Source organism: Chlamydotis macqueenii, chromosome 3 (genome assembly GCF_036417535.1).
Source record: "Chlamydotis macqueenii isolate bChlMac1 chromosome 3, bChlMac1.mat, whole genome shotgun sequence".
Taxonomy (NCBI): Eukaryota; Metazoa; Chordata; class Aves; order Otidiformes; family Otididae; genus Chlamydotis; species Chlamydotis macqueenii.
The window spans coordinates 109,890,649-109,904,753 of NC_141558.1; the positions used below are offsets into that span (position 1 = coordinate 109,890,649).

Consider the following 14,105-nt stretch of genomic DNA (forward strand, 5'->3'; position numbering starts at 1 on the left):
GCAGGCATTTGTAATTACTACACTAACATTCCTCACGAAGTTTACCTGAGGAACTTGGTTCAGGTGTTAGAATTTTGAAGGGATTCCAAATTTTAGAGGTCTCCTGACACTGTGGAGAAAATAAGACAGGCCTGTTGCTTGTGAGACTGTTGCATTTTTTCCCCTGTTCAGAAAGGTCAGGATTCTGTGAGATAATTCCTGCTGCAGAGTGTGTTTGATTACCATTAAGATAAGTGACCGAGAAATACTCCATTGTAAGTAAAGCTGCTGTTTTTCTGCTTCCTTACTAGTGGCGTTCGCCTTCATTTCTCTAGGTATTAGGTGTGGGAATATCTTTGAGTGGTCTGACTCAAGTATGAGTGTCGTTTGTCTGGAACCTCTCATGCTGCTACATCAGTTTGTTTATACCTGTCATCTATCCTATGATAGATGAGAAGAAAAATCAGTACATAGCTATTTTGCCTCCCCCTCCCTGTGACTTCCCATATGTTGAGATGCTTGCTGTTGCTCGCTTAGCGTTCAGACTTGCAACAGCACATTTCAAATGTCTCTTTAATTAATCATTTACTTGTTTACTTCCTTTGGTGGGTGCAGTGCTTATCAGCAACATACATCCTCTTTGTTTAAAGTGAGATTTAAAAAAAATAAAAATATTGCGATGCTATACCATGGTGTGTATGGCGGGGATAATATAAGCCCCTTGCCTACTTAACTCATGTGATTAAAATGGGACACATTGTGATGTTCTCCTCAATTAGCATGATCGGCTCCCGGGGAGCAAGGGAACCCTGGCTGTGGTGGTTTGCATTTTCCCCTCTAATGAGCAGAAAGAGTCTTTTGAGAATTGCTAAATAATTCAGACCATTAGGAACCTGTCAACTTGAACAATGCCCCCTCTGACCAGAAAAAATGGTCATGAGCAGTTGGACACCCTGGCAGATGTTGAACTTGTTCTCATTGTTCATTCAGCTTCAGGCAAATAGCTTTGCAGCCGCTCGCAGGATTTGTGCGTCACTCTGTTCAGGAGGTGCGTGCGGTGTAATCAACACATGTTAGCCAGACCTCTTCTAGCTTTTATACCCTGGTATTTCTTTTAGTTAATTTAATGATATTGCAATAAGCTGCTGATATTGCCATTTGCCACTTTTAGTAGGTTGGCCAGCCAGCTTTAATGAGAAACCACAATCAAAGCTTTTTTTAAAAAAAAAAAAAAAAGATAATCTACATCCTCCCCCCCCAAATTTGACTTCTTTAATATTCCTTCTGTTGTGTTAATTCCTTATTTTGCATTTTGAAGTGCTTCTCTACAAGCAGAAGAATTTAGAGGTATTGTTAAACAGAATTTACTGTATACTCGTATAACCCAAGGATCTGAAACTTCAGGGAAAAACATTAATATCTTGAAACTTCCTATAAAATCATGTGCATATGCAGGACCACATCAGTTAAAATTCATTGTGCAATGCAACAAGATCTATTTTACATGCCTTTTTGCATGCTATTGAAGCAAACACTGATTTGACACAATTTTCTTAGAAACTTTGCCATACTTATCCTTCTGTAACCTTTATTTATGTCTGAGATTTTTCTAACTCCATTGATGAACCAATGATCAGTATTATAATGAAAAATTAAACACATTTGGTTAGAAAACAACCCCTTAAAGCTTCCCACCCCCTGGGAACTGTTTGCACTTCTGTCTGGAATGGGTGATAGCAAATAGTCAATCTTGCACAGGCAATTAGCTGGTCTGTTGGATCAGTTAATGGAACAAGCCGTGGTAGTAATGCAATGTGAAATAACATCTGTGCTTTATAAATATTTATGTTGTAAGATCTCCTAGTATATACTTGTGACAAATGACTCCACCTTCAAATATTTTTACATGTTTAATAGACGTGCTTTTTTTAAATGGCGTGTGTGAAGGCTTCCGTTCTCGTTTTTAAACCTAATGCATTCCAAAAACCTTTCCACTCCTATTTTTGTGAGATTTGTCCAAGTTTTATTTTTTTTTGTTCCTGCAAGGTAACAGTCCGAAATTGAGAGCATTTTTACACCAGTCTGTTGTACTGAAAGAACTTTTAATTATAGCTTGGAAGATACAGTTACCTAGTTAACTACAATTACCTAGTTAACTAAAACTTGTTACTGTGCATTGTGTATTGAAAAAGCAGGTGCTTGTCAAAAAAGCAACTCTAGTGATACAGAAGGTAGCAAATACTGCTCAGGAGTTCCCATCTTGATCTTGTGTATCAATCAGTATTTCTCTCTCACTTTGTTTATCAAAAATGAAGCTTTTACCGTTAGTTCTGAAGCAAACAGACTATTAAAAAGCATCAGCCTCCATGGCCACGCAGGGTGAGCCTCTCTGTAGCAGTAACTACCGCCGCTTGCGAGGGCCTTGTTGGTCTCAGAGGTTAACGCTTGCGAGGGCCTCATTGGCCTCAGATGTTGCGACGGCAATCCTGGCAAAACAACCCCCCATTTTTATTGCTGAGCACGACGTTGTGTGATGTGGGGGATATCCCTTGGGTCAGCTGTCCTGGCTGTGTCATCTCCCAGCCTCTTGCCCACCTCGGCCTCCTCGCTGGTGGGGTGCTGTGAGAAATGGAGAAAGCCTTGCTGCTGTGCCAGCACTGTTCAGTGATAGCGAAAACACTGGTGTGCCGTCAACACTGTTTTGGTCACAAATCAAAACCACAGCACTATAGGGGCTGCTAGGAAGAAAATTAACTCCATCCTAGCCAGACCCAGTGCAGGAGTACTGATCGATCATTGCAGGCAGGGCTTCTCACATCCAGTGTGCTTAGTCATCTAAACTGAGATAGGTTTGCTGCGTAATCTCTTTTTCTCTCGTAATTGATTTCCTGTTTTTCAGTAACACTTCTGCTGCACACCCTGCCATCACATGATCGTGCTTTATCTTTCTTCTTTTATTTATACTGAAATGAAGAACTTATAGCGGCCTTCCAGTACCTAAAGGGGGCTTATAGGAAAGATGTGCAGAAGCTCTTTAGCAGGGCCTGTTGTGATAGGATGAGGGGTAATCGTTTTAAACTATAAGGAGGCAGATTTAGATTAGACATAAGTAAAAAATGTTTTTCAATGAGGGTGATGGAACACTGGCACAGGTTGCCCAGAGAGGTGGTGGATGCCCCATCCCTGGAAATGTTCAAGGTAAGGTTGGACAGGGCTCTGAGCAACCTGATCTGGTTGGAGATGTCCCTGCTCCTTTCAGGAGAGCTGAACTAGATGACATGTAAAGGTCCTTTCCAACCCAAATTATTCTATGATTCTATGATAATAAGTAACCAGAAGCATTTTGATTTGGCAACTAGTATGTATAACTCACTTGAAAATAGATTATAACCACAAATAATAAGCCCATGTCTACAACAGTGCTAAGGTACCATGCAACATAAAAATAAAGGAAAAATTTCATCTGGCTTTAAACACCAACTGTGGTTTATTGCATGCCTTAACTGTCAGTGGATTCTTCCTGCTTTGGATGCTGGGAAAACCCATTTGAGAGGAGTGGGAGATGCCAGTGGGGAGTGCCTGGAGAGCAGCTCCTCTCCTCTGCTGAGCTGGGCAAGGGCACGCTGGCTCCACAGAGAGGTGGGGATGGGAAGCACCCCTTCGATGTCTTGCATTACAGCATTTCACAGGGAGAACACGAGCCTCTGACAGGATGGTGGTAGCCACTTAGGACATTGTAAGTCTCTGCAGTAGCTGAGGGTATAAAATTGTGCTCATCTACATAATTTTTCATTGCTTAACATCTATTCTGACTGACAGCCAGAGCCGTTAGACTTGTGTGGATGCTGTCATTCAGTAAGTGAAATGGCCTGCTGGGGTCTGTGAGCTCTGGTGAGAAGGAACATGCTGACACATAGGCTGCCGTTAATTCTGATTCAGAGGAGTTTGGGAAAAGAGTAAAGTAACAAATTACCTCAATTATTTTTGTCCTTTTCCATCTGACAAACATTTGGAGATGAGATCAGGAAGCTGAGTACGTAAGTGCTGGTTTGCAGCAAGGTGAGAACTTCTCAAAAATGGAATTCATGTCTTCTAGAGGAATTTAATGTGGCGTAAGGTTTCCCTTCACCGCTGGCTGAAGGGGAGACTGCTGCATTTCTTGTGCAGTTCCCCTTCAAGGCCGAAGATACCAAGGATGGACCTTAAGTACAGTTTAATGAGAATACTTCTCTAGCAGATGTTGCACGATTCGTATGTTTTAGTCATGAAATCAGCAAGACTTTGAAACTCATGTCTGGTTATTATCTTGTTGACAATAACATGTAATTATTTTTTAGCAGCTTAGTTACACTTAGCGTAGCACAACTTCCCAGCTTTCTCAAGAGCTCCATTAGAGGTTTCTGATTTGAGAAACTCTATTTCCTACTTCAGACTTCTCTAATTCCTACATATATTCTCTTTTGAAGAACATGGTAACATGTTTTGGATTCCATGGGAAGTCTCTATACACATCTGCCAGTCTTTGGTTAAGCCATGGTTGGCAATATACCGGAATCTATCTGCGTGCGCCCATCCAGGGTCCATCTTTTGAGTGTTGGCTGAGGGACCTTATGAATCAGGGATTTTTGCACAGCTTGGCTGTGTAACTGTCAGATGAGCTGGGCAGGAGAGGGCAAGAGGGAAAGTGGGGAACTGGCCTTTCAGAAACAGACTGGGCAGTGTCTAGGAGAAGATATTTTATAAGCGTGGCATAATTTTGTAAAAGTGGACTGGCTTTAGGGAAGGAAATGTGTCATCTTCTTAGCATGAATGCTGGGGATATGTGCATTTGCTGGATTTTCCTTTTAGTGGATTTCTGCTGCTTAGAAAACAAACCAGTGGTGACAGTGGGATGTCCTAGCACTTTCAAAGTAAAATCTGAACTTTTTTTTGTACTGTAAAAGTAGTGTAAGACATAGATTAAAATAGCTGTCTTTAATTCTGGTAATTAATTTGTCTTCATCTATAAAATAAGGTCTTGGCTTTGAAATAGTCTGTAGAACACATGTTCAAGATACAACCTTCATAACATATTTTTAATCTAGAGTGTTTATATAGCCAATCTGCTATCCAAGGCACAAGTTTTATGTTTAATTCCATTGTGGAATTCTCTGCACAAACTGCAGTTTGTTTTTACTGCAAAACAGAGATGTTGAGAGCCATTAAGCTAGCAGAAACAGTCATTAACACAAGCTATGGAGCTTCCTCTTACTTTATTGAAATACCCTTTAATTCCCTATGTGACCTAGCAGTTCTCTAGAAAATAGGGATAATGTCACCCTTCTCCTTCCCAGCAACATTGTGATGATACATTTGTGGAAGTTTGTGAGGCACATTGATCTCTTACTACTGTGTGAAGTATTTATCTATTGTGTTCAGCATGGAGCTTGCCTGCTCCTTGTTGATTTCCAGAGAATATTTTAGTATCCAGTTGTCCCAAGTTGATAATGGCAAGGCAGTGAGTGAGATGAGGGGACAAGGTAGATGTGAAGACTCAGTTTTGGGGGTGTAATAATGAAGGACCCTCATGCTGTAACCCATGAGCTAGACTGTACCAAAGCCCTGTCAACCTGTCCTGCCTGCTCCCCAAGGAGCTCCTCAAGGAGCAAGGCAGGAGGAGGCCCCGTGCTCAGGGGAAGGCAATTGCAGCAGACCTGAGATGGAGGATTTTAAAACTCCATGGTAAGTCAAGTAGAAGTTAGAAAAGTATGGCTTCAACATGTAATGTCAGTATGCTAAAAGTAATCAATTAAGTATGTTAGAAGGGGAAGCAGAAGAACCTAAGGAGTATCAACTGGGGTCTTGAGACCAAACTTAAGGAGCATTGGTTGCCTTGTGACAAAAAGTGGGAATGCGTTGATGAAACTGGCTGATAAAAAGTGACCCCTAGGATTGGAATGATAAAATGCGGTGAACCTGAAGGAGAATGTATAGGGTTGAGTGCTTTGCACTAATAACAAGAGTGCCTGCTGACGGTTGGGAGTCACCCTCTGAAAATGAAAGAGGAAAGGAATGGACAGCTTTATTACCTGTTACTGGAAGATTGTGAGGCACTAATGTGAATCAGCTGGGTCCTAGGTTATGTCAGTACAGGTATTTTTTTGTTGAGTTAGGGGAGAATTACTATTATTGAACAAGGTGCTGGAGAGGCAACTTTGGGAACGGTGTTTATACTTCCTAACATTCACCTTTAAGAAAGATAAATTCTTCAAAATAGGTGATGATGAAAGGCTTCAGGGCTGCTTAGAAGCTAACCTTATCTAAGGAATCATTCAAACATGGTTTATTTAATCAACTAAGAGGTGGATTTGTGGGGGAAATACAGTACTCTATGTGAGAAGAGGGGTAGGACCAGAGGCCAACTATTGCTCATGAGAGAGACCTGGTGCTTTGACTCGTGAGGTGTTGTTGCACCAACGATTGTCCCAGGCCTTGGATCTGGCCTGTTAGTGAAACAGTTGGACCACAGCAACGCTAAGTGAAGGGAATATAGCTATACCAGAAACAGGAAAAAGAAAATAGTCTGCTTTTCACAGAAAGCAAAGTGGTTACCAGAACAAGCCGATGTGAAGCCTCCAGACGTATATTCAGGTGTAGAATTAGGAGTACGGGCAGTACTGCTCTATTGGGTTTTACAAAAACTAACCTGTGGAACTCGCTTAGGAAAAACTTAATTGAGGTCAGTAGAATTCAAAGAAGGATTTGACTTCTGCCGTGACGAGGAGAGCATATTCAGTGCAAATATTGTCAACCTATGAAGTCTGAGAAGAGATCCAAGTCCTTGTTTTCTGTGGAGGAGTTAACTATAACTGGTCTTTGGAAATGAAACAGAATTTTGTTCCAAATTACTCCAAAGCTGCTGGGTTCTGGAGTTTCCTCTGTAATGAGACAGGATAGTGGATGCAGTGAAGCAGAGGTCCACTTCTAGGTGGCAATTCCTCTGTTACTATGCAAATCATTATTTTGTTTTTGTGGACATAAATATTGATTTGGGGCTTTTGTGGATTACTAATGATTTCTATTATAGTGTTCATGTGTTTCTTTTCAATTGAATACGTCATCTGCAGTGTAACTTGGCTGTATTTTCATGCTTGGCACTTCAATATGACCCTGCAATTTTATTAGAATATTTGAAAAAATGCCTTGTTTTTTTGGCAGAGTTTGTTCACCACCTGTTGCTGCAATCAGTGAAGTGCTGAGCTTTTCTGATAATAAAGCAATTGTTTATGTGCCTAATTACAAATTTAACAACCTAGTTTTGTATATTGAGACTTGGAGATATCATTTGCATCTAAAGAGACCCCTTTTTTTCTGAGGTCAGTTATTAAGAAACAACTAATTCTCTCCATAGGAGGATATAAGAAGTCTGACAAAAGAAAGCAGCAAGGAAGAGAGCGTCAGAGTTTGCGGTTTTGTACGTGATGCTGTTGTGCAGAGTCCTTAAACGCAACTGAACGCCGCTCTTAAGAGTGGGTTTTCATGACTACAATATTCCCGCTGTGGTTTAGGGAGTTACATTTTTTGCCAGGGCGTCTTGCACAAGTATGTTAGGAATACCCACTCCCTCCTCACAAGTTTAAAAGAAAAAAAAAAAAAAAAACTGGGGGAAAAAACCCCCAAAAGAGACCCTGGAGCTACCTTCAGGCAAGCAAACCTCTCTCCGTTCAGCAGCCTTCCGAGCAGCTTTCCTGTGGAAGCAGCCTGGCAGCTGAGGAATGTGGGGTCAGACAAGAGCCCAGTCACGGCGTATTCCCCGGCGGCTGCCCGGCATCGTGGCAGGCCGGCCCGCGTAACCGTTTCAGGCGGCTCACGGAAAACCACCCTCTGGTTAAGTCTGCATCATGCTGTTCCACCAATGGAAAAAATTGAACGGGAGGAGGGTGTGTAGCCTGCAGACAAAAATACATCCAGCCTCGCGCAGGGTCTGTTTTTAGTTTCTAACGGCTGAGCGTTTTGAAGTGTTAGGCACAGTTTCCTGGCGTGCCCAGGCCAGGGAGAGTCCTTGTGCCGGCGTGTCCGCGTCCCCGCGGCACAGCTGGGGCGGCTGTGGGGCCGGGAGGCTGAAGCCAGCTCCTTGGGGAAGGTAAGCGGGAGTGGAGAGAGGGAGTTTGAGCTGGGAAGGGAGCTGCTGGGGGACCGTGGTCCTCCGCTCGCTGGCTGCCGGCCAGACCTGGAGAACTGAAGGAAAAGTAGGAAAAGACCTGGAAAGCCTTGGAAAGCAGAGGGGAGAGTGGGCTGCTGCAGTGCCAGGACTTGCAGCCCCTGCCCTGCCTCTGCTATAGCTAGCTGCGCCCAAGATGAATAGTTTTCCTCCAGAAAACAGTTCTTGGTGGTCATCTGTCAAACTCAATTGCCTGAATTACTAAATAAACCACCACTGGGATCGTTTTACAGCTCTGTTGTGATGGGGATGGATTTTTTTTTAAGGCGAAGTATGAGAAAATGTGTTTGAGACTAGTACAGTTTCTGCAACATTAAAGTGACTCTACTAATATAGTATGATTAATAATCCCTCTGAATATTTTATTTTTTTTTTTTAATTTTGTCTGTTCTCACTAATACTTAAAGTAACTTGCAATAAATGGACAGTGTACCCAAGCAAGGGTTACGCGTTTGAGGAGTGTTAGAGGGAAAAAGTTTCAGTCAACACTACTGCTACTACCAAACTGGGATGGTATGGAAAACCAGAGCTTTGGCATCTGGCAAAGGTAGGTCCTGCACAGGTTTTGATCTTTCTGCGTAGATTTTTAATACTGTGTAGGTTTTTACTATGTAACCGTACACAGATTGTGAAAATGCTATGTTCCGTGGCAACGAAAAAATAAAAAAAAAGGGAAGTGCCTAAGAAATGGAGAAGTGCCGCTCCCACTTCTTTTTTATTTTTTAAGAAGGGGGGTGATTAATTGCTTGTGCAATGAAACCAAAGTTTGCTACTTTGTTTATGCTTGTTGCTGATGTGGTCATGGAGTTAATTTTGTGCACTGGTGACTTCATTCTGGAAATCATGCATTTCTTTCCTGTTAGAATGAATGATTTGATAACATTATACACTGTATAGCAAATTACTAGTTGGAGGCAAGGGATGGGTTCATTTGTTTGTGTTTTTTTTTTTTTTTTTTTTTTTTTTTTTAGTCTGATCACCTTCAATGGGAAAGGGGTATCCACATACCATGGAAGAGAGAATTCTCTAGGGCACTCTGTAGCTGTGAAGCTACAAAGCAGATGTTTTAGTGGGAAAACCTAATTCTCAGTGTACTTTTAAATTCTTTTAATATGTGAGTAACATGCTGGTACTACAGGGGTACAGGAAAGGAAGCCCTAAGCTGTGTTACTGCTGTAGGATGCTTGGCATGCAAAAATCAAGATCTGTTTTTAATTTCCCAAGGGACTATGTCTCACGTGTACTTCTGGTGTCTAACTCCCAGATCCTCTGTCCTCTTCAGGAAGTCCCAGGGCCAAAGGTGGGAAAGCATTTACTTTGGAATCGACACCCTCACGTGTTTATGAATGTGTAAACTGAGAAGTAGAAAAGACTTCTGCCAAATGCAGCGTGGTTTCCCCCTCCCGTGTATAGAGCAGACTGTGTAATAGGTGGCAGGCAGGGCGTCCCGCAGCCATCCTAGCCCCTGTCCCGCAGCCTGAAGCACACTGTCCTGCCAGTTGTTACTGGAAGTTTTTCTCTGATGCCAAGAGTTACAAGTTGGTCCAATAGACTTGGAAGGTGTTAGCTCTAATCTCACCGCCTGTAGTTATCCTGAGGCAGGGACCTCTTCATGAGTTTGTCTACGCTCAGGCAGGAATTCTGCAGACCTGGGCTCCGTCACTGAAGTGTTCTCCACAGCTGAGGGCAGGCAGTGAGGTTGGAGCTGAGGCTGCCCTGCTTGGAGCATCTAGTCTGCTTTCAGGTGCACCATCCTCCCTGTGCTCAGAGGCCTCAGGCCTTGAAATCTCTTGGAAGCGCCAGATCAATCTGCACCGGGACTTGCCAGTATGCTTACAACCAGTGTAGGTGGAGAAGAAAGGACCTTTCAGATCACTGAGTTCATTTCCCCTTCAAGGGCAGGAAATAGACCCTTTGACATATCAACTCTTTAACTACTTCAGCTACTGCATTAAGCCAAGATGTTAGCTGATATTCCTGTTTGTTTTTTTTTTTTTTTTTAACAAGCTTAATGGCTTTTATTTAAATGGATGTGCACTTTAGCCATTGTGTATAAATTCAATAACATTTACAAATGGTGAATTTTTTTTTTTCCTGCCAAAGAAAAACAAGTCCCTAGAGATTTAGATTGTATCAGCACTAGTGTAATATGATAAGGATCTTCAGGCTTGACTCAACCTTCTTAACTGTGCTGACTTGAAAGCTATAAAGCATAATTTAATTAAGCTGCCAATGTCTTGGACCCAGAAGAATGGGATGAGTAAAAGAAGGAATCACGTCCCAAGTCCAGAGTGTGTAATTCTGATGCGATATATCTGTGATGCCGTGTAGACCTGTTGAGATTAATGTTATTTTGAGAGAAGGAACCAGGAAAGGAGATTGTCCTCTTCTTGCTTAAACGCTGAAATTAGAAGTCTATATGCCATGTAAGTATGATTCACAGCATGAAAAGAAGTGTCTGGGGTCTTAATGACTGCTTACGTTTAATGAGAAAAACTATTGGTTTTCATTTGGTCAGTGAGCTACCAAACAGTTCCTAGTACAGGAGGCTATCACTCTAAAGAGATTAATGAGTGAATGAGGACTTCTGGCTTCAAACTGGATTTTTAGGGTAAAATAGTCCCTTTTTTTTTTTAAGATAGACATACTTGCGGTGTTTTGGTTATTCATTTTTTGAATACAGTGGTATATAATGCAAAGTATCCTGCCAAGAATACCACGGTATAATTATTATGGTATATTTTTGTAATAGGAATGTGATTGAGATTGCAGGAATAAGAAATCTGCTTCTGATTTGTGGAACTATGTGACCAAAGTGCGTAGTTCTAAAAAATACAGTAAATTGTTTCCAGTCAGAAACTCCACATTTAATCCAGTTACAGTGTTGTGCTAACCCGCCTCCCTCATTAATTTCACATATCCATCCATACACGGCCATGCAGGAGTGGGAGGGCAGGTTCACATTCTAGTTTTCTCTGTTACTTTCATATTAAAACCCAAAGTAGAGTAAAAGTTAATTAAAACTTCAAACCTGTGATTCTGTATCCGTGTAAGAATTCAAAATGCATATTGATTCTTTGCAAAACTAGGAGCATGTTAGTATCTGAAAGATAGTTATATACAATTTCTAAGACTTTATAAGCCATTTAAAATGGACAGTGTTTTAACCATTAGGTAAAAGAGAATGTGAAAGTAGTTTGAAAGAAACAACAGGAATTGCTTAGTCAATTAAAAAAAAAAACAACCAACCAACCAACCAAAGAAACAAAAAAAAACCCAAAGAAAGCTTTTCCTGATGTCAAAAACCACTAGCATAGTTGCTGTACATCAAAGCCTGCAATATTCCTAACTAGATCTGCCTTTAAAAGAAAATAAGTTGGTCATTTCATATAAGTGAGGGGGCTTTCTATTTCCTTTTTTATTGCTCTGAAATACTTTCAGATTCTCCATTATCCCAGCTCCACTAATCCCGATGACAATCTCCTACGGTGCACTCACGAACCATGCGCTCACGAGCGGTGCACTCACGCTGCCTTTTCTCTTCTCCGTGCCTTCCCACTCCACCGGAGCCATTGCAGTCCCGCTCTGCAGCTGGGAGTCCTTACCTGCCCTTGCGGAACTGTGGTGTTCAAACACAGCAGAAAGCATACACGACTTTCTCCTCTTGCTTCATTACTAGAGAGCAGGTGATGGGATGTACTCTGCCCTTTGCATATAAAGGCTCTTTGTATGAGTATTTCTGTCACCGCAAAGTGGGCCGAAGCTCTGCATTTCTTTGGCTGACGTTTATACCCATGTAGATGGATGTCAGGGGCTGTACCCGGTGGCAGGTACTCGAGAATTGGTCCTGTGCCCTCTTGAAAGGTACCACATTGCTGCAGGTAACAATCCTCCTGTTGATGAAGTCTGAAGAGGTTATGACACATAGTTGCCGCTTAAGTAGTGATAAAATACTTGGTTAGCTTACTTCTTTCTTGAGTAATTTTTTTGTTCTTTCCTCAAGGAAAGGCCTTCTGAAGAAATTTAAGCTGTGTCCTGGTGTGTCGTTGTAAAGAACTGAAAAGGTGCAAGCTCTTACTTTTTAGGGGTGAGGCAGATAGCTCTAGCTCTTATCTATTTTGTAGCTCTTACTGCAGCTCTTCTTTTTAAGAGCCTTTTTCTTCTTAAAGACAGGAGGTTTTAATTTTAAGGTCTTCTGCTGTGCATAAAGAGTTCCTGGTAACTCTGAAAACTCTCATGACTTCCCACATTTCTTAATGAGTCCTCACTCAAGGTTGCTAATTTGATGGGATAATGTTACCTGCATCTGGACCAATCCATATTGTTCTCTCTTCATCCTTGTTTTTGCCATTTTTGCACTGATGCCATGTTTAGTGAAGTGAAAGTCAACCTCCCTGCATCTCATCAGTAAATTTTTGGGGAAGCTCTGGCAGGGTTTAAATGGTTTTGTAGATCACATATTACACATCTACCAGCGAAGGTTCGTTGTCACCAGCCATCCAGAGGAATAAAGGCATTAAAATACATCAGAAAGATAGCTTTGGTGCATCTGTTCAGGTCTGATGAGGATAACTTCTTGATCCAGGCTAAAGCTTAACATTGCTAGGGCTGATGTTAGTTGAGCTCTTACAACATCCTGGGTGGCGAGATTGTCAGTCCCAGTCAGGAAATCTACTGAACCTTCCTAGGAAGGTGCTACTACAATCTCATGCCATTTTCTAACTGATGTATGGCCATGCTCTGATGCTGACTGTAGTTTTTGGGAGTCTCAGCCTGCTTAGTATGAAAGTACTGTAACCATATGGGTGGCAGCAGTGAATTCATGTTTGGCGTGTGTTCCTGCTGTAGCAGATGAGACCCGCGGAGGAGCCTGTCTCCCTTGACTCAGATCTCCCACTAATTAATAATCTCTAATTATTAATTCCTTGTTGTATCTCATAAGCAAACCTAGTAGTGGGATGTTATTGCTATGGTTCAGTTTTGCTTGCGATATGGTTTGCAAGTCAAGCTTTGTGAACCTTTATTTTGAGACATTAAGACTGGGGAGGAAAGCACCCATGCAATTACAAAAAAAAACCCTACTTATAAGTGCACTCACTTTAATCTTAAAAAGGCATTTTCCTCTCTAGCGTTTATGAAGCAGTCTAACTGTGGTGGCATTAATGAGGGAATATAGGTGGCAGGCACTTCTCCAGAACAGCTCCTGAGCTGATGTGTTTGTTTTTCAGAGCCAAAAAAGTCTAGAGGAACTTTATGTGGAGAAGCCCCAAGGTGGGGAAATACATTTTTAGCTCTGGGGTTATGATTTGCGTTAATTATTGGGTGTGGTGGGGATGATGGGGTTCCCGGATTAGTATGTTTGCATAGCTGTGTTTTCTGAATGTGTCAAGGGGGAACCAGGGTGAAGATTAACAACTTCTTTTTTAGGGAATGTGGGTATAATTGAAAGCAAATAAACTCTTAATAGTCATCTTCAGGCGCAGGGAGCTGCTTTCTAAATATACTGATTATAATTGCAGAAAATATTCATAGAAACTGGTTTTGCTCACAAGAAGTATTCATCCCTCTGCTTAGGAAGAAAAAAAAGCATGTTGTCTTCTGTGGTGGTAGGTTGCTGTGAGAAATATAGGGGAAGCTGAATTCCATCCCCTGCGCTGTAATTTCCAGTGCTTCCGTAGTTCAAATCATGTAAAATGTGTGAGTGTTTGGGGTGAGCGCAGTCTGCCACCACCTCGCTGCCCAGGTGTCACGCTGCCTTAGGGCACAAGCTGACTCACTCCACTCCCCTCTGTCCTCCCTCAGCTTGTAATAAGCAGAAAGAAAGTCGCTTCACACAAGTGTGAGGGAAGAGAAAGGCATCACAGCTGATTTGCAGGGCGACAGTCTTTGTGCAGCCTCGCAGATGCCCCGAATGGTTATCGCAGCG

At 42.0% G+C, this 14,105-nt stretch overlaps 1 protein-coding gene across 1 annotated transcript in view; it reads left to right on the forward strand.

The window, feature by feature from the left end:
- Positions 1-8,651: 8,651 nt before the first annotated feature.
- TIAM2 (TIAM Rac1 associated GEF 2) overlaps positions 8,652-14,105 on the forward strand; it is a 98,502-nt gene continuing 93,048 nt past the window's right edge. Inside the window, exon 1 of the mRNA XM_086743243.1 lies at positions 8,652-8,726. The gene's annotated coding sequence lies outside the window, so the exon portion shown is untranslated. The remainder of the gene's footprint in view (positions 8,727-14,105) is intronic.